Raw genomic sequence first — 24,708 nt, forward strand, 5'->3', positions numbered from 1 at the left:
TATCGGCTTTTCATTCACACCCCGCTGTCTCCAGCCACAGCAAGATGACTCACATCAAATCAAAACCCATCAAACGTCAAGCCCGTAAACGAATGGAGGTGCCGAGAGTCAGATTCCTCATTAACAGGAAAATATTACCTCTTTCCACCTTTCACACATCTGCACGCTCCCTCTTCCAGCCCCCCTGCCTGCCAAATTTACTTCAGAGCGAATGCGAGACACACTGACAGGGGTCATTCAATTCTCAGGTGCAAACTGGACTGAAGTCTTTGATGGATAGCTGAAGTTGATGTTGATTTTTTTTTTTTTTTTTTACAAGATCATATTTGATGATTTTGGATAATATAAATTGGTAGTACTCAGTGTTTGGCTTTGAACTGTGCCTTTGATTAAGTCTAACCGAGTGCCGACAATTGCTTGAATACATGCCTTCTAAGACTTCAGGCATCGTTGACTCCCTCTCTGTAAACCCCTGCATCGACTGCATGCTGCACTTTCCAGTTCATTTCTTTCTCCTCTCGCACCACTCTTCACCATTACAAGAAATTGTTCAGAAACTCCAAAAGTGGTGGCAACTGAGCTGCCACCAACTGAAGGGAGTCACTTATGCTATAATTTACAGATCACAGACATTTTGCAACACCAAAGACTGAATCGCCAAAAATGAGAAATGTTTGAAAGCGTCCCTCTGGAAACGTTGCTTCAAATCATCATACTATAAAGCAAGGAATCTCTGTCTGTGTGTCCTTCGCATATCTCGAGAACCGTTCGTCCGATCTACTTCACACTCGGCGGGTGTATTGCCGGGGACCCGAGGACGTGCGGTGTCGGATTTGGTGCAATTTGGACACGCGACACGTTCAATATTAATAAACTTTGAATAAACAAGCGAACAGCGCTCTGTGCAGCAGCGGGACGGGGCGAACAGCGCTCTGTGCTGCAGCGGGGCGAACGGGCACTGCACTAGCAGTAACAAGTAAACATGTCGTCCACTACAAATGATGCAGGCGCTCCCTCATCAAAATCTGTCCGGCGGTGTAGCAGTTACGGCCTTTCAAAGTTTGAATTTCTGACCTTTAATTATAGCATCGCCATCAGGCCAATCAGTATAATTTTTTAAAACGGCAGAACGCAGTACAAAAATGCGTCATTCCTCATTCATTAAAAACTTACCAGTGGATATTATAGTTTTAGTTGACCTTTAATTATAGCACACCCATCAGGCCGACTGTTGTAGATTTCCACCTAATTTATCGCCAGTGTCAGGAAAAGAGAGAAACATGTAGATTGATATATTTCAAAATTGGAATGTAATTGAATTCTCATACTTTTTAGATGTTTTTATATGCACATAAGACCAGAAATTACATATTTATTTATATTGGCAGTCACAGAATTACTTTATTCTTATTATTCAAAGTAGTAGTAATAGTACAGCTTCTACTTCTACTACTTTATGTGGTGCAATTTTATGATGCTGACCACCGAGCAATGACAAGACTGAACTCAGAGAGGCGGATCAACTAAATGTTTGCCTTGCCGCAGATATGTTTGTGCACATAAACATTGAAGGTTCTGATTTTCTAACCTGGCCCACAAGTGTTTTGTGCATGGAAAAATACAGAAACTGGGGCACAGACTTTTTGCACTTTTAATCTAATCCCTCTGTGTGAGTTATAAAACCAGAGAGCATTGATTTCACCTTTTGAGTCTGTTCAGCATTTAGCGCCTAGAGAAACAACTGATTGAGTTCTTGACATTATTAACAAAACTGCATTGTACACAGGAACAGAAAAATAAATTGTTACCTGACAGAACATGCGGGGTCAGTTCAAGCTATTTAAAGGAGAGTGAAGAGAGACAGAAAATAGCAGAGAAAAAAATGTAATAGCAAAGGTTGACCCAAATTCTAACCCTTGTGAATTCTGAATCAGAATTATTCACCAAGTACAATAAATGTGCAGGAGATTTTCATGGGTGGAAGACATAACTACAACTCACCTAAGGGACATACTGGCACACAGGGACACCAGGACTTCATATTCAGAGCAAGAGGACAGTACAAGAAATTCAACAGCCTACACATTTCACAATACATTCAGCATTTTATCACTATGGCCCCCTTGGCATTAAAGGTCCCATATTGTGGAAAACAGGATTTCCCTTGCCTCTTTCATTAGAAAGGAGTTGGATGGTCTATCTAAACATGGTGAAAGTATCAAAACGCACGGTCGCCAACTAAATCCACACAATCCATATTAGAAAAGCGAGCCTCTAAACGAGCCGTTTGGACTTCCGTAACTTTGCGGCGTCACAAAGGTTCGCTCATTATCATTTCTGTAAGAAATAATAGACTAACAAAGTGTTTTTTTCAAAGCGGTGGAGCGGTTGTCATTGTGTATTTACCAGAGAGTTTTCCCTACCTGTAGCCGCCGGGCCGCGGCGTCTCACGTTTCACTCTTGAAACGGTTAGCCAATCAGAACAGAGGGGTCGTTAATATTAATGAGCCTTAAAGACACGGCGACAGAAACAGCCTGTTCTTGGTAAGGCTCAGAGAGATGCTGGAAAATGAACGTGTAAAAATGGAGAGTGTTTTTGGTACATGACACCACACACACAGCTTTGAATGGACCTCAAGACATAAAATATGGGACCTTTAACATGCGTGCTGGGTGATCGGATTGTGATCGGATAGCGCCAAAACGCATTAAATCCAGGTGTAAATGCACTAAAGATGCATTGAAGATCCAATCATCACGTGGTCAGAGACGCATTTGACCACATTAGCAAAGCAATGTAAATGTCTTCAATCCACACATAGGAGCAGCGTTCATGGAAAGAAGGTTTCGTGTACGGATCCACCTGGAAATCCACAAGCAAAACAAACAGGCAGCAGGCAGCTCAGACAGTAACCTACTGCCAAACATGGATTGTCAGGACGCTCATGGAGGGGGAACAAGTGAGATGAGACTGTCAGTTTTAAAGGATGTAAATATTACAAGAGGAGGTGACGTACATGGCAATCTGGTGAGGGAAAGATAAATCTGATCCCAATGTGGGGATTGGATCTCAGTTATGTCAGTAAGTGTGTGATACCCCTCCATGCCTAATCGTCTAGTGTGAGCACATTTATGATGGAGGGGCAAAAGAAATCTGTGAACGTCTGTCATTATGTGTGATACAATACATTTTAGAATTTAAAAGTCTTCCAGTGTTCCCCTAGCCTTACTTGTGCTAGCCATAGAGTTATCTGGCAGGGGCTTTTCTTATTAACTTGTCTGGAAGACAAAGAGGTGTGTTAGGGCACATCTTGATTAACCTACATGTTATGAGATGCAGTATATTATTTGTATTCGCGAGGCTCTTAGCATTAGCAACCTGGAAGACAGGTTAAAATATTAGGTAATAGGAAACAACCTTTTATCTGCAAATAGAGTTGTGTGAGATATAAGTTGTTGTTTTTTTTTTTAAAGTTGCAAGTTTTAGAGTTGTCTGTGAGGAGTTTTAAATAATTCATGTGAAAGACAAACAAATGTGTTAGGAGTTGGACTGATTAAGCAATCTGTCTGGAAGATAACCATTACGTTAGAGATATTATTTGCTTTTGGTAGCTATACATTTGTCTGGCAGGAGCTTTCCATAGTAACATCTGGGAGGCAAACAGTTTGGTTTGGTTACAACTTCATGAACTTTTGTGGAAGACACATATAGGTTGCGAGATATGGATTCTGTCTGGGAGGAGCTTTATAGAGTCGATTGCTAGCTAAGGACATGTTCAAGTACGCTCAGATTTCCATGTTTTGGGGGAGGAATTAGCAAGTTACCCATGGAGCCTTTTGAACCAGTGAAATGTGGTGACGACTAAAATAACAATGCACATACATGCATTATATATTTTTATACTGCCCGCTCTTTAGGCTGGTCTTCAGATGTCAGATGTTTGGCTTTACAGCACCTCATTGTACATCTTTACTGCCAAATCACCTTTATCTTGGTATGAAATTATCCCACTTACAAGTTTCCAAAAGACAGTAGGAATTATTGCAATGTATCATTTTGTTTGCTCAAAGAAACTTGATGGACAGCGAAGCAATGTTTGTTCTTTTAGCATGTGGATGTTGTTATATGTTGCAACCCTAAATCAATTCAACAAACATTCTACATTGCAAACAGCAAAATTCAAGCGTATACTGCAAATCATCATGACTGTGACTGGGTTTCCTTTCGTTCCTCCTCTAAATACCAGTTCTTAGCTTGGTTGCACTGCTTTTCATTTTACCAAAACCTTCATGGAAAACATTCTCACCTTTGGATTCCTCGCCTGGTTCGGTTCCTTAACACTCGTCAATAAAAACAAGATAACAAAAATCATTAATATCTCAAGCAAAACCTGCAGAATCAAATGCCGGGACATTACATCACTGTTCAAATTCACGTGCGATACACAAGGCAAACCGGATCATAGAAGACACCGCTCATCCACTCAACAGCCATTATGAACTACTCCCATCAGGACGCAGGTTTCGGACCCCACTCCACAGGACAACAAGAACAAATAAAACATTCATCCCCACATCCATAGGACTAATCAACAACGGACTCTGATCACCATTCCCCACTGTTCCCCATTCCTCCCCGCCATTTCCTATCATGTATGTTTTGTGTCCTGTTATGACATTAATGTGATGTCCTGTTTGTCTTGTGATGATGTTTCTTTTCTTTTTGTTTGTCGTTTGCCACCGATGATTGTACAGAACAAATTTCCTAACGGACAAATAAACATTCATTCATTCATTCATAGTTTCCACAATTCATAGTGTTCGAAACCACTCTCTTCTGGCAGTGCTGTTTCAATTTAAATGTAAATTAACTTCTATCATAAGCCTATTCAAACACATTTTTGAAAAGAGTGTGTTTGTGTTTACAAAGGCAACAGAATGACATGATATTGGCACATATGAGTACACCAGCTAATTGAAACAATGAATCAAAGTGTGGCTGAATGGCATTTGTGTTTTACAGCATCGTAGACCGGGACGAGAAATAGCCTGCACAAAGTCAGAGGGTATTGTAACACAGTTAATAATGGCCTCATTATTATTCAAATGGTTGGTGACACAGTGGTGGTAGCAGAAGCCTATCAGCTCTACTGACGTATTGTGGTTGAACTGATATAGATGTAAGAAGCACATTACACAGTATACGCTCGTTTTCTGCATGTCAAAATGTAAATGACAGATTAATGAACATGGTAATTCCGTTCTCTTGTTCTTCGTACTTCTTGGTGGTGTATTGACTTATGCTCTGCGGTATGCTAATGCTGTGTTAAAGATGTCTCTACAAGCTGCTGGGGGTTTGTGATAAAGAAGCATGCCTGCACGAGGGGTGTTTGGGTTTTTCCGGTCTGTTGACTAACCAGAATGTTGTTGTGTTAACTAACTTGAAGTAAATGGTAAATGTTCTGTTTGTCTCCTCTGTCCTCGTCTGTTTTGTTCTCGCTCTGAAAATAATCCAAGCTATTATACATCTGTAAAAATGCATGCTTTATGCCAAACTAGCGTCTCAAAGACTGCTGTCATTGCACCCCACTTGATCTATAGGGTAATGTTGTACTGGTGTACGCCGACTGCTGCTCGGCATACAGCCCTTTTGTCTGAAAGGTAGTAGGTTGAAGTCCCATCTGGTCAACCATTTGGGATGCGGGATTTGTCAAGTCCATTCCACAAAGTCTAATTTGGTTAAATACATAGGCTGCGATATTAAAATTCATGGGAATTCTAATTTCCATAGTCAAAAGTTTAATTTGCTTTAATACTGCTTTGTTAGAATTGTAATTTGTTGATAAAGTTTAAACACAGACATGGGAACGGTCAAAAGTTTATTTAATTCAAATACTGCATTTGTAGAACTGTAATATGTTTAAATACGTAGATGGGACTGATCGAGTTAAGCTCATTTAAAAAGTCTACTGCATTAACAGAATTATAATTGGCTTAAATACTTAGGCTCTTAATGGAAAAGTTATTGTGATGTGTTCAAATGAAATGAGACAGAAGAGTGACGTTCTGTTGATTAAACAGAATATTTAATTTATGCACAGAATATATTGCTATGTGTGAAAATATGCTATTTTTCCTCTGTCAAGCAAGTGAAACTTATCTTAGAGCCAACTATATGGTGTTGAGGATTGTGATCTTTTGTTTTGCTTATCATATTCCACTCCAAGCATAATTAATTGGTCTGCAAATAATGTGAATTCAGCCTGTGGCAGTTGTCCAGTCCGGCCGCTCAGAGAAGTGACTGTTGAGCTTGAGTTTACAAACTGACCCCTGATTGCTTGATTTTCTAGTGCTCCACTCCACAGGAAAGTAATATCCTCATTACTTTCTCTCCCAAGTTGTCAGCTACATCAAAGAGGCTTCCCAGACTCTCCTTTTATAACAGGAAATATTCTGGTTTGGGTAATGCTAGTATTTACTTTCATAAGACAAAATTAAAATGAAAACCTAGTGCAAATATGTTCCTTCTCTACTTGGGGAAAAATTCAATTTCAGATTACACAAGTTTTATCACTTCCTTCGTCATTACTGACTATTCAAACATTTCCTTTGTCTTCATCTGTCTCGTATTCATAGTCGGGGAGGCAAACAGGCATCGGGTGTAAATATTCACCCTCAAAATTTATGCCACCGTCTTTTAGTGTTATTGCGATGCAAATCTCTATGCAGATCGGAAATAGTTAGGATCAATTGCATCATTGTCTCTTTTCAGAACGGCTCAGGTGCAGCTTTGTACACTCTGCCTGAGCCTTTCAAATTCCACAGAGGCTGAGTTGGTGTTAAAGCACAGCGCCGGCATGAAGTTGTGAGCTTTTACTTGCCACTGAACCATTCTCTGAAACTATCGCTGCTCTCAGCAAGGGAGCAGAGGTAAGAAGAGGTGAGGGGAAAGTAACAGCTTGCAGTTTCATATTTGAACTATGAGCCTCGTAAACAATCCTCCAAGCATGGAGGGTGACATTTGCACACCACTGAGCCACAGGTAGGGCGATAAAGTGTCCTTTGTTGATCCCCTGTCTCTCTGTCCCTGACCATGATGCAAGGAAGACCCTATTCCCCCCGTCCAGAAGCCAGGCAGTGCCAATTTCAAAGCACAGGGGCGACAACTCAAAGGGGCAATATGTAACATTTTTACTGCCCCATAGCACAAAATGACTATATCTGCAGGGGTTTGATAGGATTGCTGATCAATACGAATGACGCAACGATTACTTTGCCAGGTGCTTTGCTGCTTTTTTGGCTTTCTGAAATCACTGTCTGGCCTGTAAAACACCCCACCTTATTATAAAGTATTTTGCATCGTGACATATTACGTCTTCACTAGAGGTTTCTGTTGGTTCTCTGCTCTGATCAGCTAGCTTATTCATCTCTATTACTTACTTGTCTCTAATGTGATGTGCCAGAGACTTGTGAGATATCTTCCTTCAATGTTGTTGCAATTTTCTACTGGTTGCATAGACGTCGATAAACGTCATAGATTACTTAATTACCCTTTAACTTACCCCTGAGAGTCTTGACAGGGGCAACACTGGTTAAGGGTTATCTTAGGAATATAAGAGCAGAAACATCTCTATTTCCAATGTCATGTTTTGAAAAATTATTTCAATTCCAAGCCCTGTTGATGTGGTATAATGCGGCTAAAATGTTTCCCGTTTAGCAACATGACTTCCTTTGCACCCAGTACTTCATTGAGTCATTAAGGCCACTGAAAAAGACACCAAAGTTTACTCATGAGTGTTGGGGGAGAGCTGTGTTTTGTAACTCCTGTACCTCCAGGGAACAAAAACTACAATGCAAAAAGAACTGTCTACCCACATCTGAACAACTGTCACTTAGCTACAGGGGCGAGGTGGAAGAAAGAACAAAAGTCGGAGGTCACCAAACAAAAAGGTCAAAACGAGTTTGTTTCAAAATAGGGGCAGCATCATAACACGCTGGCATTACAAGCCCTGAGCAGTTTACATAGACTGAATTAAAGATGTGTCACAACACTGGGTAGAAAGAAAGCACTGGAAATACAAAATACGAGACGTCTCCAGATCTAACGCTGGTAGCTACAACTCTACACATTCAAAATGAGACAGGAGTGTTTTCCTCATGTGTTTTCTGTATTCAAAGTTGGCATCAAGTTTTATGTTTTATTCTCCTTAAGAGCAAATTAATCCCACAGATATCAGTTTTACATGAGCGCAGTTTCAACCTTGAATGGGACTGGGGGGTTTATTATCATACTCCTAAATATTTCATCAAAAAGCGCTTCAATTTTATAATTCGATAGAGAGCCACAGTTTGTTTTGTGAGGGGAGAAGGGTGTCTGAGCAGAGGGTGAAGGAGACAGAAATACTGCAACCTGTTTCGAATCGCCTCAGAAGAAGCAAGAGGTGATATTACTTTTATCTCTTAGAATTCATTCTTTTCAAAATAAATGGTATATTTCATATAAAGGCGCGGCATTCTAAAGTCCAGAGATGTATCAGAGCGCTGGAAAGGGTAGAGAGGAAAAAATCATTCTTTCAATTTTCACTTTTTTTTTCACTTTTATGCAGGAATGTACCAATAACCTTACAATGGGGTGAAACACGACAGCAAACACTTGGGGTACTGTGCAATTTAACCAGAAGCCTAGTTAAAAAATGGGATTCCTTTTAGCCTCGTTTCAACTTGTCATGCCGGCGCTGACACTGCTGCTCCCAACCTTCCTGGCACTGTGGTTTTCTTGGTGGTGAGAAGCCTGCATTGTGAAATTGCCTCTTCCTCAGGGAGCTATTCAATCACTCCAGGCTACAGCCCACAACAAAACGGGCAGTCCACCCAGGGAGAAAACTAATGTGCGATTCTGCCTGTTTGCCGTGGAGGCCAGAGAAAGAAAAATCTCCCTTTCGGAGACAATAAATGGACTGCTTCCCAAGTTATGGGTGCTCCAATGAGTTGATTAACTTCACAAGGACAAAATGAAACTTTTTGCTGACCAATTTATTTGATTGGTGGCGAGCCAAATAATACGGAAGCGGAGAAATGGGTTTCGGCACCACTCATCTCTTCAAATGAGACTTGTGAATTAAATCAAATTGAGGACATGCATAAGCATAACTGACTACCACTTTGGGAGGCCATGTACACAGACAACTCGACTTAGTGTCCTCATTAGATGGGCTGTCTGAAAAACACTGCTGATTGGCCCTGTGTGCTCTTGCATAGTGTCCGTGTCATTAATTATGGATACACTTCCTGGTGATGCCATGCCATGTCCGATTGACCAGGGCGGAGATAATGACAACCGAGGTCAAAGTATTGAGCGCTTCTTCTTTACCTTCCCGCATTTGTATTCATGTCACTAACTTTGGCCAGGCTCACAGGCATTAGGTTAGGCTGATAGATGTATAGAGCAGTGTAATATTTATCTATGTCTGCAGCAACTAGTGTGTGTGTGTGTGTGTGTAGCTGTATATCTCTGGATGAATGTCTGTTTGTGTGTTTGTGAATGTGTAAACGCATGTGCATCGATTCAAATATGTTATAAAATATGTATATGCATGATTTTTGAATTTCATATCCATTATATTTGGGCTGTGATTGTGCATGTGGAAGTATGCATGCTGCAGTGGTTTGCACTGACAGGAAATAGGAGTTAATTGACTGTAATAAAATGACAGCAGTTTGCAGGCACGGAAAAAAACTCTTTATGCAGTCAGGCGAATCTCTGCTGTCGTCGTCAGAGATGATTTGATCTATAATACTACATATTCCTCACATCAGAAGGAAATCGGGAAGAGATCACTCAGTGCACGCAACATGGGAAATATGAAAGGAAGCATTCAGAAGACCTCAATCGTCCCAACTTTCCAGCAAATTTAGAAGAGTAATGAACTTCTACCCATGTGCCCTGAAAACTTTGCAATCCAATGTTTATTTGGCCTTTGACCAAACATTTGAAAAGCCTCACAAGCAAAGGTGTTTTGCAGAGATTTGTACATCTTTCCCCTTTATTTGACACTCAAAACAGCTAAAGAAATCCAAGGCACTAAATAATAGATTGTTGAAATGAGGACAGCAAAAGGTTATATGAGAATCCTCTGCTCTGAGTCTTTTATGCAGTGCTGCGGCATGCCATTGGGGGAAAGTGATGAAACATTTCCAGCTTCCTACACCAGTGAATAACTCATGGGTGTTATGGGTGTTTATCTCACCACCTGGAACCTGATGCAGGCCGGGCAAAGTTTGACAATATACATTACTGTGAATTAAAGTGTGCTTTGTAACTCCGTAGTAGATAAAGAGAGTGCAGCCTGCACACTAGGAGCTCCATTCAGAAATTGTTATTAGACAATGTTTGGATCCTATATGGAACTTCATCAGGTCAAAATAGTTGAAAGTGCTCCCACCCCCATATATAAACATATGCAAGTGTCAGCTGATAGGCTATGTAGGGAATAGGTGGAGTCAGTTAGTTTAGCAGTCCACACCAAACCGAAATATAGGCATGGGACAATATGCTTATCTCACAATACAATTCGATACAGGATATGGGGTTCACGATTCGATACAGCCACAATACGATGTTATAAATAAAAGTATGACTGTGCAAAATTATGTTTATTTCTGAGCCTCTCAGAAATAGCAATGCCATTGGCTTGCTAGAATGTAAACAACAATTTAAAAATGGCATTACAAAGTGAGAGCTTGTGAAGTTGTGATGGTCAAGCTGTCTCATTTGTGATTACTACAGCAGAATAAAATGGAGTTAATATCATGATTCATTTTTCTGCCCCATAATACATAACCCTTTTGTAATGCAATCTATTTAATTTCGATATATCGTCCCATCCCTATAAATGTCTCAGTTATGCACATGTCAGCAAAGTAATAATAAGACCTCTCACAATACATAATTCAAACACCTTGAACGAACACACAACGGAAATGGACACTATAAAAAGTGTATGATTTCATAGTCCTCGCTACCGACCTCTTCACTTGTCATGGTGGGACATGTAACCTTCAGCAGGAGAAAAATCTGGCAAAGCGAGACTGGTAACGAGCGAGACTTCTCCACAGGTATATTTAGCTTAGCTTTTAGCTTTTATGCACGGTTTGTCCTTAGTAGGCTTCTGTAGTGCAGTGGCTTTGCTGTGCTGTATTTACAAATGTTTTGCGGTTTCTGTTGCCCTCTAGTGGTCAGAAAATTTCGCTTATTTCGCTTATAAAGGCCCTTCAGAGATAAAGTCTGGAGAGTATAAACAATGATTCTGTGTCTACCTACCAACAAGTTATTTATATCACCTCCTCTCCTCACCACCGGACTACGTTGATCCTGGGTACGAATGCAACTTCCGTCTTTTAGCGATCCCGGTCTTTAGAGATCTCTGTGTCTTATTTACATACGCAAGATCACAAGGGCATTTTATGAGGAAAATCACAGTCTTGATGGAACAAGTAATGGTTCCTCTGCACTGTGCACAAGAACCACACTGACAGCTACCTTGAGGAGCGTTATCAAGGAACAAATTACTGCTCAAAGAGATCAAATCAGGCATTTGTCTTAAGTTGGCAGTTTATAGATCTGGGGGATGTCAAATTCTTTACCTAGTAGTGCAGAAAGTTGAAGATAGCATCTGGGGCCGAGGTCTGGAGGAGCTTTATGTGTCTTATAGTCAGATATTCCTCTTGGGTTAATAGTATATCTCGCTGTAGCTGCCCCAATCCATTTATCTTTAGAACCTTTTTGTTGAAACCTGCATTCCAACTCATTGGCTTATTTTTCAAAGTCAGATTGTCTTGTGTAGATTCTACAAATGCGACTAAATTGACTAAGTGGGGGCGCCCCTTTTTAAGCAAGACAGGGTGGAAAGATTGCCCATGTAGAAACGAGCATTTATCAGTTTCCTTCCAGTAAAAGCCAGTGATGAGGCTCTTGCTTTCACACTTAATCAGAATGTCCATAAACCCCTTTGTAACTCCATGAACATAACCGATCTTAGCAGGCCGAATTTCTCTCTCTCTCGTTGTCCCTGATAATTTACTTTCCAAATGGAGCCAAAAATGTAAGTGAGACAAAATGTTTCATTAATTTGGCTGTGCTGGCCTGTAATCACTGAGCTAATAAGAGTATGTCACTCTGCAGACATGACAAATGTGCTGAACACACAATCGCATGCTGCTTTGCAAAATTGAAGCATTGCAGCCTACTTGAGAGATGATGTTGCGGGGCCTTCATCAATTACAAGATAATACTATAGCAGGTGTCCACAGTGCATACTGCTTATACTGAGGGCAGCTGCTGATAAAACTGTATGAGTACATTGTGCTGTGCAGTGTGAAGTACCGCAGTATGCAGCACTTTAAATCACTGGTTAATTGCGGCATTTACGTTTCTTTGTGCACCGATTGTTGAAAACCCTGATTCACAAAGTAATAATAAGTAGTGCTGCGTTCAGTAAGTGCTTTGATTAGGTAGTTTATTCTACTGAGATTGATGCTATGCTACCCACCACTGGTTATATGGCCCTTGTAATCCGGATGCCTGCTGTGCAAGTCGGTGAAATATCAGATGTTGACAGGATAAAAATGAGGCTTGGACGTCAGAGTTAACTCAAAATACGGTAGGTAATGTCAGCTGGAAGTGTTCACAGGGTAGACAGAAAAAATCACTGACATGTTCGTTACAGATGGGATAAAATTCCTGGAGTCTGGAGGTAATAATTACCAATCGTCAGACCTCCCCTGGTAATACTAATGCCGCCAGTGAGCTTTAGTCAGATTTTCAAAGAATGAGAGGTGCATTATGTACAAAGAGTGCAGCAATCGGTCAAAATTATTGTTGGAGACTCTTCATTTAGCAAAAAATCTTTTGATCGCATATTCTTGGAAAGACTGAGTCGATCAGTTGACATTGCAAAGATTGACCACGCTCCTATTTTTAATGTGATTTGACCAACAAGCAGCTGCTGTTAGCTGCAGTGCTTAATTTGTAAATGATGAGGTCCCGGAACACCAAGGGGTCGGTGTTCCCGCGAGTCGGTCTGGAGGGAAAAGGTTCCAGATCATATCAAGACAACAAGCGCATTGGAGGCACGGTGGTGCTCAGTACAGCCATATAGCTTACTGTAGACCTAACAGCCTAAACATTACGAAATGACCGACTATATGACCTTAGAGCTCTGACTACTGGGGACCTATAACAATATTTGATTACTGTATAGGCTACATAATGCTCATTTTGTCCAAACCGATGGGTTTTTACAAACCTGCCCTTCAAGAAGTGGACTAAAGATATAACTGCGCTGTGCACAACATAAAAATGCCCGCATACTTGGCTGTGAGACATCCTAATCATACATAAACACATCAAGGAAACTGCAATGGCTTCAACCATTTACCAGACAAATTCTGGCTGGATTAGTTACGCATTAATATTCAACACAAATACTTTCATAGGATATCTATTTTGAACGTAGGAAACAATGTCAGTGAATAACACTCAGCTGGACCATGCTGGTTTTGAAATGCCCACATTGATGTGAGGCTTACAGCCCTTCACGTCAACCAATTATATTACCAATTATTTCTGGACACTCAACATAACATGCGCAATTGCCCACATATTTAACTGTGGGACTTACAGGTCCGCACTACAAATAATTTCTGTTTTCATCTATGCAAATATGAATTTAGATGTTATTATCCCAGCAGAGAACTGTAACACGTTTACAAAAAAAAATGCTTACCTTGTCTAATTTTCCAAAAATAGTCCATAATAACATATGGACAGCAAATTCAACTGTCTTTTAGCCATGACGATGTCTGAAGTTTACCATAACACACTCTGCAGAACAGCTCACTCATGTGACGTGATTACTATGCGCTGCTACTTTCTAATTGGGTAATCACCTGTCTTCATATGGAAATGAGCCAATTCAGTTTTTGCAATAGAGGGGAAAGGAAGAGTCAACTACTGGGATTATTACATGGCAGACAAAAAAACTCCAAAAAAAAACCAAACTTTCATTCCACCAGAGGTGCCGGGTCCACGCAAATAAGTACCGGAATGCAGGTAGTCCAAAACCGCACTGGTTAGCTGTGATCTGCAGTATGATGTGGGCGATGACTCACACTCTGGCTGTGTCTTGCTGTGTCAGTTAATGAAAAAGCATAATTGAACAAGCCTGACCCTACATGGAGACTGTGCTGAAGCATTTACCTCATTGTAACGGATTGAGCTGTCCACTGACTGGCTCCTAGGTGCACACTCTGTCAAGTCAAGGGTGAGAAATTCATTTTTTAGCAGAAAGTTTCAAAGCAGGGTTCGCCAGCTGCACTGCAGTTGTTCATATCCAGTTTAACAGCCTTCTCACACTGATTTCATACCTTTCTGCTCCGCTTCTGCAAACTTGACTTTCACCACTGAGCAGTGATGGCAAAAACATGAAGAAATCAGTTAGGATTAAGTGTTTGTTTATATCTATTAGCATAGCAAAATATCAAATTCTTCGTATTTTGTGGTTTGTGTTCAGTAAGGAATCTAAAAAAGGATGAGTCAGATATGTCAAAGCCATGTGCATGAACGTTAACTCTACAACCTGCAGCACAGTTTGTTTTGTAGTGGATGGGAAGCCTTAGTTTTTGAAGTCTGAGTTTCAAACGTGTTCTACCTGAGCGATGACACCAATGTAATTTGTTATTTGGTTTACTAGCTAATGTTTTTATTTTTGTTTTTCTTGTAAATTTGTCAAAAATGTCAACTCTTCAACGTATTTTGGGGATGTGACAGACGGACTAGAGCTTATTCTTTACCTCCTTTATAGATTCCCTGGTAGATTCAGAGGTGACAGCCATGTTTGTTGACAATCCTAAAACATTGTCAGGCCAGCAATCACAAAAAAATCAGTGTTTAGTTCAGATACAGTTAAAACACCACGTTTCTATTGGTCTGTCTATTGGTGCGTTACTAGAACATACCAGGACTTTTCACTTGGATACATACATCAATACCGATATTTCAACACAGTTCTCGCCTCGTGAAAGGCATGCAGGCGGTCACCTCAACAAATACACAAACTTTTGGCAACCTTATAAGCTTGTTGTTGTTCCACGGCCCTCGCCCCCCTTAAGGTTTTAAATGGGGGGGAGGGGGAGGGGAGGGGTGGCTGTGAGAGAGAGGATGGACTAATCCGCCTCAGCGGCTTTGGGACAAGCTCTCTTCTCCTTCAGGGGTGGTGAACATGGCTGAGAGCTGCCAGCCTGCACACACACACAGACAGACTGAAGCCCATGTGAGCAGAAGAGACAAAACTGAGTTTGAGAGCAGAGCAGTGACATGTTGTACAGTGCAGAGTCAGAACCGGAAGGTTACATGAGCAGCGTAGCTCTAATTTTACAGTTGTTATGCAAAATAGATGTGGTTTCAAAATAGAACACTTCAAAATGAATGGTACAGTGCAATAGCTATGTAAATGATCAAATGTTTTCTACAAAGTGCATCAAAGGCTGACACATAAATCCACCCTTTATTTAATCATGTGTAGTGTTACCAGCACTAAACTAACATAAAAAAATTAAACAATCACAAAAGTGTTCATCTTGATCATATTAATTTTGTTTTGTTTTGGCTGCATAAAATCTCCCCCCTTCTTATATAGAATTGCAAACATCTCCATAAAAACTCCTTGCATCTTTCCCATATAAAGGACTTTCTTGCTCTGAGCATGGGGACAAAAGTTTTGGAAATCTTCAATCGCAGCTGCCGCTCTGAAGAGTTGCTGTTTCTCTTAACTCGAAAAGTTGTGCTTATTAGTCATATCCCTAACATTTTGGTAGGTTCTCTTTTGGCTCGGCCCCCAAGAGTTTTAGACATAAAACACAAGTTTTCATAGGGATCCCATGGGCTGTTATGTAGCCACAGGCTGTTAATGAGAATACAGGTGCCACAGACATGCAGCATTCTCAGTACAGTGGCTCTTTCTCAGTTTGACATGAAGCGCGACTGTTTGATGTAGAAACCTCATAAGCGTCTGAGCTAGTCAGAGCATGAGCTGTTGACTTCCTGATGTAGGCGGAAGGTCATGAGAATCTTAGTCATGAAATTCACAGGGAAGTTGAAGGACACTCTGCTAACTAATGAATTAAAATAGCAGGGCCAATGAAATGTTTTGCAACGCTTCACAATTTTTTCATTTTATAAATACAAATGAGACCTCCAATAATGGGCTTGCGCGGCAAAACCACTTTGCACATTTTGCATCAAAGGCTTTCAAAACAGCCCATTTAGGAGAGACTTCTTTGAGCTTCAATCATCAAGATAGTGCTGTTAATGCTGTTACAGCAAGTAATTGGGCCCATGATATTTATCTCCTTCCAATAAGAAGCAAAGAGTTATTCGAGATATTAAAGGGGAGGGGCGATTGGATTTGGCATCATTATGATCTAGATGGAACTGGATCCTTCTCTCGGGTCAATGTGCTATAAATTCAAGTGGAGGGACGAGAGAGAGAGAGAGAGCATGTTGATTGCATTTGAACTCAGCCGTGAAATGAGATCAGAAAACAGGTGCTATCAGATTAGCAACCATCCATATATCCGCTTATCATTCTGCACTTTGAGGAAATAATTCAACAATTAGCCCTGCCAGAACTTCCAATTAGAGGTCAATGGTACATCAGGATTTTACTCACAGCTGAGTACTCAATTTATAACCATGATTGTTTTTCACTGGTATTATTCAGTTAATTAATCTCACTGTATTATCTCATGACATCCTGTTATGTTCTTTCAAAGTTTTCTCACCGTGGATTCCATGAAACTGTGTGTTTGAGGACACCGTAGGACACTGCATTAAGTCTAAATGATTGGCTTAACGCTGAATTTTGTTTTTCTTCCCAACTTTTTTGTTTACATTTGGCTGCATTGTCGTAGATTGGTTTTGGGTGCTACACCTTTCTTATCTCCACAGCCTGGTGTGTGTATGTGTGTGTGTGTGTGTGCGTGCTTGTGTGTGTTCATTCATGCAGACGTACACATGCCATCTGTTTGGGCTAGATATGCCACCTTTCCCTATCCTGTGTGTGAACAAACCCCAACAATGAATTCAGCCCCAGCTAAGCGCTGACTGATGTGGACGACTGGGGCTATCTTACTGAACAAAATCCTAATTGCTAGTCTTATCTCATTTCAAAAAGTCAAGCAGAGGATAAATCCTAATTTGCCATTATGGGACTATATTCATGAATATTCATAAGTTGTAATAAAAAAATAATGGTAACTCTTCTTGTCCTCATTGATTGGCCGCCAGATGAATATGTTCAAGTTAAAAGTTTTGCTCTTCCTTTCTCACAAAGGCTTGACACAAACAAGGAGCTTTTCATCAGGAAAGTTATCTACTTTCATCTGTGACATACGGAGCTGCAACTTTTCATTGACTCCGGTTAAGATATCGGTGCAACTCGGGGCCCAACGCGCGGCTGCTCATTATTTGAATGAATTCAGGCTCACATAAAAGATGAGTTTACGCGTCAGCCCTAGACGCTATCTTTCCCTGAGTGGTTAGTTTTAAGTTATTGCAAGCCGAGAGAGCAGATCAGCTTGCCGTCATTATGACGAGGGTGTCATTTGACTGTCTGGCACACTCTATCCGCGGATGTACTTCTACAGCTGTCTCTCTTTGGATAAGATTAAAAAAGCTACCTAATATTCTTGTAGTGTACTGTGCGTGTCTTTCTGTATGTGTGTGTGTGTGTGTGTGTGTGTGTAGAACTGTGAATGAGATTAAAGTAATACAAACAGACTTCTCTCTTCAGACACCCAACTGAGGACTCCTCTCCTCTCCTCTCCTCCTCCCCTTCCTCTCCTCTTCCTTAGCTGCCAGTGTCAACGTTCTGGATCAGTGAACGGGCCAGATGGCTGCAGAACACAGTCCCCTCTCTCTCCCTTCATTCCTCCCTCCGTCCCTCTCCTCCTCTCCCCGCTTCCCCTCATCTGCAGCCCCCCCCCCCCACCCCACGAATACTTTTCCATCTCTCTCTTTTGTCACTTCTCTCTCCTCTCCTGGTACTCTCTCTCTCTCTCAAGGTGCTGTAGCGGAGGATACACTCCTCTCCGTTGCCCAAAGCTCTATTGTCAAGCCTCGACTTCCCAACCCCGATGGCTGTGTGTCTCCACTCTCATCTCCCTGAGAAAAGAAGGGAGCCCTGGGCCTACCAAAACATCCCTCCCTCCCCTTCCCCATGCCGTCTCCTCCTCCTTATCTGCCTCCTCGGCCTCATCCTCTTCCTCCTCCTGATCATCCAGACGATCGGACACAGATGCCCCAGCATCCTTAAACTCCAGCGCAGGGGAAACAGAGGGGCTATCAGTGAGCCAAAACCAACAAACCTTTCCTTTTGTTGTCTGTGCAGGAACTCTAATGGTGTGATCACAGCAAGCATGTTCGGAGCGGTTTATTCAAACTCCAGGCTGTTTACTCCTTTAGTCTGGTTCACTTGGGCAACAGAGAACAATGCTGTTCGATATCAGGTATGCGCGAAATAACCGCACAAAAGCACCTGAAATTGCGGGTCTCAGTCCTCTTCCAAGTGTGCCACGGTGCAATTCGTTAGGAGTGAGAATATAATGTGAACCAACTACAGGAAACAATGTAGCAAACAAAAGGATGAAACAAAAGGAGACAGATGTTGGCATCTGACTGCCAGCAGTTACTCATGCTCGGAAAGCCTAGCATAACAAAATGAACTAAGGGCAAATTTGGAGTCAAGATGAGGTGAAATTCTTTGGTACCTACGAACAAAGCCAAGCTGCAGCCGCGACTGACAATCATATTCAGCTATTTCTTCATGTGTTCTTAACCGGTATGAACACCAGAGAACGCACACACATCCATCATGCTTAGTTAAAGTTACAGGGACTGGAATCGGATTTGTTCTGACTCTTCCCCGTCGCCAAAATGTCTTAACGTTGCGGGATGACAGCTTACCAAAACTTTGTCCAATAAACCAGCTACTGTGCGTCCGTGTGATTTTGAACTGTTTCGCTTGTAATTGGGCAGTGTGTAACCAAATTTAAAAAAGTGGCTAAGGAATCAGTGTATAAAATGGAAATTGGATTTGTGTAACTATACAAATGAGGTCAGAATGCTTGAACCGAAGGGGAATTAGTAAAAAGTAATAGCTCTGCCAACATAGGACTATGTGTTTTTGGTGTTTGGGTACTTTGAAACTCGCAAGAAAGAGAAGTCTGGATTGCTTGTCAAGGCAGATATGGAGGTCTTTGATTTACGCAGATTACGTGGGTCTCATGGAGTTGACAAGTTTTGTTTGCAACAAAAGACCCAGCTTTATTTCCTGAGACAGATGTTGCCTCTCACTGTCTCATCTCTCGCAAAATGTTTCTACGGTTCTATATCTCACAGCACTTTCCCAGTCCTTTCAGGTGCACTGCCAAGATGTTTTATTAGCCTTGGTCCATGTAAAGCAATAAAACGCAATTGCATTACGCATTACAAGGAGGACAATCAATAAATCATAACTGATCATGTGGCGCGCACTGCAGTACAACGGATTCTCACAATCACTCTGCATCTAAGCAGGATGATGCATGCGCTGTGTGTTTTTGCTTGCATTTGCTTGTAATTATTATTCTTGCTGGTACATAATGAACCTGCACATAAGGTCAGGGGCCAATAGGGCTGTAATATTGCGGTGATGGCCTCAAGGGATATTATTATCATGGACACCGTGCAAGCAGTGCTACACAAGCCGTCAAATCAATACTCATCATTTAGTGGAACACACATGTGAAAGGTGAGAATGTAATTTTCCACCTCCATTTGGCTGCTGCTGCCATTAAAGTCATCTCTCCTCATAAAGACTCATGGCCCTTTGAGAATGACGTAAATATGAAGCTTTGTTTGCTTTCTTTTGATCCCTTTCACCTTCTTCCAGTAGAGTGGTGACTGAAAGTTTGTGTGTGTGTGTGTGTGTGTGTGTGTGTTGTTTGTGTATAGACGTGCTCATGTTTTAAAAGTATGTGGGTGTATATGAGAGAGCCAATTACAGCGTTACAGCTCTGACACCATGACAGCTTTTCCACCGTGACATTGCGAGAAAGCTTCTGTTTGCTGAAACTTTTATCCAGATCAATGCCTTTCGAGGTGTAATAGTGTATGCCCAGAGTGAATGATGGAACATGTGTGTATCAGTGAGGTTGTGTATGTGTGTGAGTGAATGTGTGTGCACATAGTTCACACTGTCCAGGGTGGTATGGCCCTGAGGCCTATCTCTCTGGAGCTAATTACAACATAACCATTAGGCACAAAGCATGCTGGTCTCAGCTGGAATTGGGTTTTAATTGGCCCGACTTAATTGGCTTATTGGACTTGGAGGTAGAATTGAATGTGGCAGCAAGATCATGCTGTGTGGGGGCAAAGTGGACTCTGTAATGCAACAGCTAGTCAACAACTCTGGAGATTTTGACAAAGTCCACCACAGCATGGCTCCTCCATAAATCATATATTCCTTATTATTAATGACTTGAGTTTGGTTATATGTGCCTTGTGGTATAGGTATGCTTTCTTTTCATAAACACTTGCATTTCAAACAAATCTCTGCCTCAGCATTGACACTCATATTAATATGGGTGAAAAGAGCTAAAGCAGTAATTTGTTAAATGGATGTTAATGGTAGAGGTGTGTTCCCTCCTGACTGGATTTACACTCAAGTTAAGTGGGTAATTTCATCAATTTTCACAGACAGCAATGATCAACTCAACAGTATACACTTCTTCTTCCCCCAGTGAATTTTGACTTTTTCATCATCTATTATAATTAGGTTACTGACAAAATCACTCCCCATCCCCATCTCCTCCTGACATCCGTAGTTTAACCTGCTCCAGACTTTTAACTTCTCGCTACCTCGTTTTCAACCGCAGAATGCAAATTAAAACGGAACATTACGCTAACAAACCAATATGACTACTGACCTACAATAATGTGACTGAAAATTTCTCAAGAAGCTGATTAATTTTGTAATATTGAGGGGCATCTTGAAGAGGGCAGTTAACATGCTTTTGGTGTTATTTCATTCATTACATCCTTACTGTATCATATCCATGGCCTTCACCAGAGAAAAGGGACTTTCTCTGGACTCAAGTCAAATTGTTATGACTTTTAGCTCACTAACACAGCTTTTGCCCTAGATTATAAACTACTTCACTTATGCATTCTGTCTGGCACAAAGGAAATAAGCTAAGGACTTGAGACTAGTGTCATCTATAATAAAAGAATGATGTTAGATAGGTACTCTTTGTCTGAGTAGTACAGTTTGAACAGCAGGTACTTCCTAGAGATACTAGCAGGGGCTAGTAAGATTGCTGCAGCTTCAACTGTATTTTCTTAAAGTTAATAGAAAGGATGGAATGGAAAGGAGCGGTGTTTACAGTTATAAATGTAAAAACATTAAATATTGATATGAGTGTGATTGAGTGTTTTTCATTTTTATTTCTAAAATGTTGTTTTAATGATATCCAAACAGCTTAAAGCTAAACCTGTGGGCCATCACTTTCCAGACGCCTGCCTGAAGTATTTGGACAGAAAACATTAAAGGGGCATTACGTAATATGACTTTTGCAGCCCTGTATCGGTGACCTGTAGAAACCCCGTACAATCAATTGGTATTGATCAACAACCCTATCAAACCCCCGCAGATATATCATTTTGTGCTATGGGCAGTAAAAAGCTTATGCATTGCCCTTTAAATACATTACACCTTTTATGTGTATAGCGTGTCATTTTTAGCTTTAATTGCTACTTGGCTGGTATCACTATCTTGTTACGCTGTCAAAACATTGATTACATATCAAAGCCGTGCAGATCTGCACTTGTTAAATTTATCAGCCGTCCCATTAGCCTGTTGTTGTCAAAATCAATGGTGACTTTAGAAATGATCGAGTAATGTTGGGACCTCAGGATAAGTCTAAGTGTAGGAAAAGGCTAGTGGAGGAGACTTCAGCTGTTCTGGGACACCAGAAATCACGTTTGAGCCTTCTGGAGGTGTTGTGGGCCTAATTCAATGAAACGTCTGCAGAGGAGGAGACCACTTGATAACCCCAGTGACACACCTGCACTCGCACACTGAACCCTGCAACATTTAGATTAGGTGGCTGGTGAATGGTGCTGCCTGTATGATGATTTATGACAGTGTAGCCCGATGTCCTCTATTCTCCATTTGTGGGTTAGTACATCATTCTTTTGACATGTGAATCGGGGCTTCTGTATGAATGCTCACCTTGGATTATGGCACAAAGGACTGCAACATCAAATCCTACGTATTGGTAAATACAGTCATTTCAAGATGTACCTATAAAAATCAACAAACTTCATGTATTGTAATACAAAATATACTGAATATATACAGTATTTTTTTGTATTTCATAGTGTCTGTATCAGTTCTGCTGTACAGTACATTCGGTGGTGTGGACGATATCGTTGGCTAAATCACTGCATGCTCCAATCAACGCACTCCTGCAATGTAGCTTTATTATAGCAATCAGTCATTTGTTTCTCCTTGTTAACTTTCCTATTTAACTCTATGGGGAGTTGATATTGATCGAGACAATTGACTGGCCGAGATTCATGTCTTTCTTGGAAGCTCCTTGATGTCATGAGGCTGTTTACTCGTCATTTATTGGTTCACGTATTTCATTCTACACCGGAGTAACTTGGAGCAGAACGTCGCTGGCAGCTCCATTCTCATAGTGATATACTGAAATGTAATGAGGTTTTTTAATTGACCTGGAAGAACAGCTGAAAATAAGATCAAAAGGTTGTCATTGCTCAGTGGCTGCAGCCCTCTGACAGTAATTGCAAGTTAACACATTTTGAGGACATATTAAAATGCCTAGTACTTTGAACTGTCATATACAAAAGCTGCTGTATAGCACAATTTCAACTACTTTTCCAATATTGATGAAAATATTGTTGAATTAAAGATGACTTCACCGTGGATGAAGAGTTAATTTCCAAAATGGCCATTAAAAAAACTCAACTTTCTTTATCTTTAAGACATAGAAGGTCCAGCAGAGAGACCTCCACCAACTGTAGCCCCAATAGACCAGAATGCAGTTTTGAGTTAGGAGCTAGACTCTCACTTTTTCCCCAATGACAAAAACTCTTGCTCTCTTGCTCTTACTATGCTATATATCACTATGTGCAATATCACTATCATCGCTCTCTCCATCTAACCAACAGCTGAGTGCAACAGGTTCACTCACGCTCTCTGTGGATTGTCAAAAGTCATTCTGGGAAACGCAGGATATCCCTAACTGAAGTAGAAGTAGACAAAGCAGGTTGAGGGAAAGCGGCTACACCGAAAAGTAAATTACAGCACTTCATCACAATATAACTCCTGGAACGCATTGCACAACATAGATCGATGATATATAACAGTGTAAGAGTATTTGATGGTGGATTTTTCCTTTAAGGACTTAAGTTGCCTACCGTCCTTTTAAAAGCACCAGAATTTGTTTGAATTTCTGCCAGCAAACATTTTTTTATATAATTTTACATTGAATCTCTTCATACACACTACCAGGCAAAAGTTTGGACACACCTGATTGAATGTACTATGTTTTTCATTCTCTTAAATCCATTTTGATCTAAAGGCTGATGCTTAAATGCATGAAATTTGTTTCTTAGACAAATATAAATAGTGAAGTTGATGCCTATGTCTGAATTTCTTTCCAAAGCCTTTCCATCAAGGCAAAGGCCGGCTACTTTAAAGAATCTAAAAAATAAGATAGTTTTGATTTGTTTAACACTTTTTTTGGTCACTGCATAATTCCATTTGTGTTATTTCATTGTTTCGATGACTTTACTATTATTCTAAAATGCAGAAAATAGTATAAAATAAAAAAAAAATGCCTGAGTCCAAACTTTTGACTGGTGGCGTACGCTGTATAATTTTAAATCCAGAAGGCGTTCCAAGAACATCAAAATGTGCCACAGTCCAAATACTTGGAAGTTACTGTATTCCTATATCCATTCCTATATCTATTTAACATCACACATAGACCCATACATCTTCTGTGCCATCCTCTGTACCAGTTTTTTTTTCTTTGAACACAGCAGATACTGTATCATCCCTGTACCCGGGCCTGCCTGCCCCGGCTCCTTATAGAACATCTGCATCTCTCTCCCCAGGTATTTTAGGACATTATAATGAGCCCCACTACGCCTTGGCATTTCTGCACGTAGGCATATTACTGCAGCATACCCGCATGAAAAGCCTTAAAACAGAAAGCCAGTAGGGGTGTGTATATGTGTATGTGTGTGTGTGTGTGTGTGTGTGTGTGTGTGGAGAAGAGGTAAGGTGTGGGTGAGTCAGGTTTATAATGTCACAGTGAAAAAGAGGAGTGTCTTAGAAACGTTTCTGTCTTCGGGGAGTGTCAAACAGTTACATACCTAAACAGTTAAGCTGCTGGCGGCGGTGTGGAGTGTGTGTGTGTGTGTGTGTGTGTGTGTGTGTGTGTGTGTGGGGGGGTGCTATGGTCATGTGATATCTTTCCTACATTTACCCCACTTTAATACTAGTGTATATACATAAGGATGCATATGTGGGCAGAAATGAGTGCTGCGAAAGTGAACAATTGCTTAGTGTATGCACACAT

Source organism: Centroberyx gerrardi, chromosome 8, assembly GCF_048128805.1.
Source record: "Centroberyx gerrardi isolate f3 chromosome 8, fCenGer3.hap1.cur.20231027, whole genome shotgun sequence".
Lineage (NCBI taxonomy): Eukaryota > Metazoa > Chordata > Actinopteri > Beryciformes > Berycidae > Centroberyx > Centroberyx gerrardi.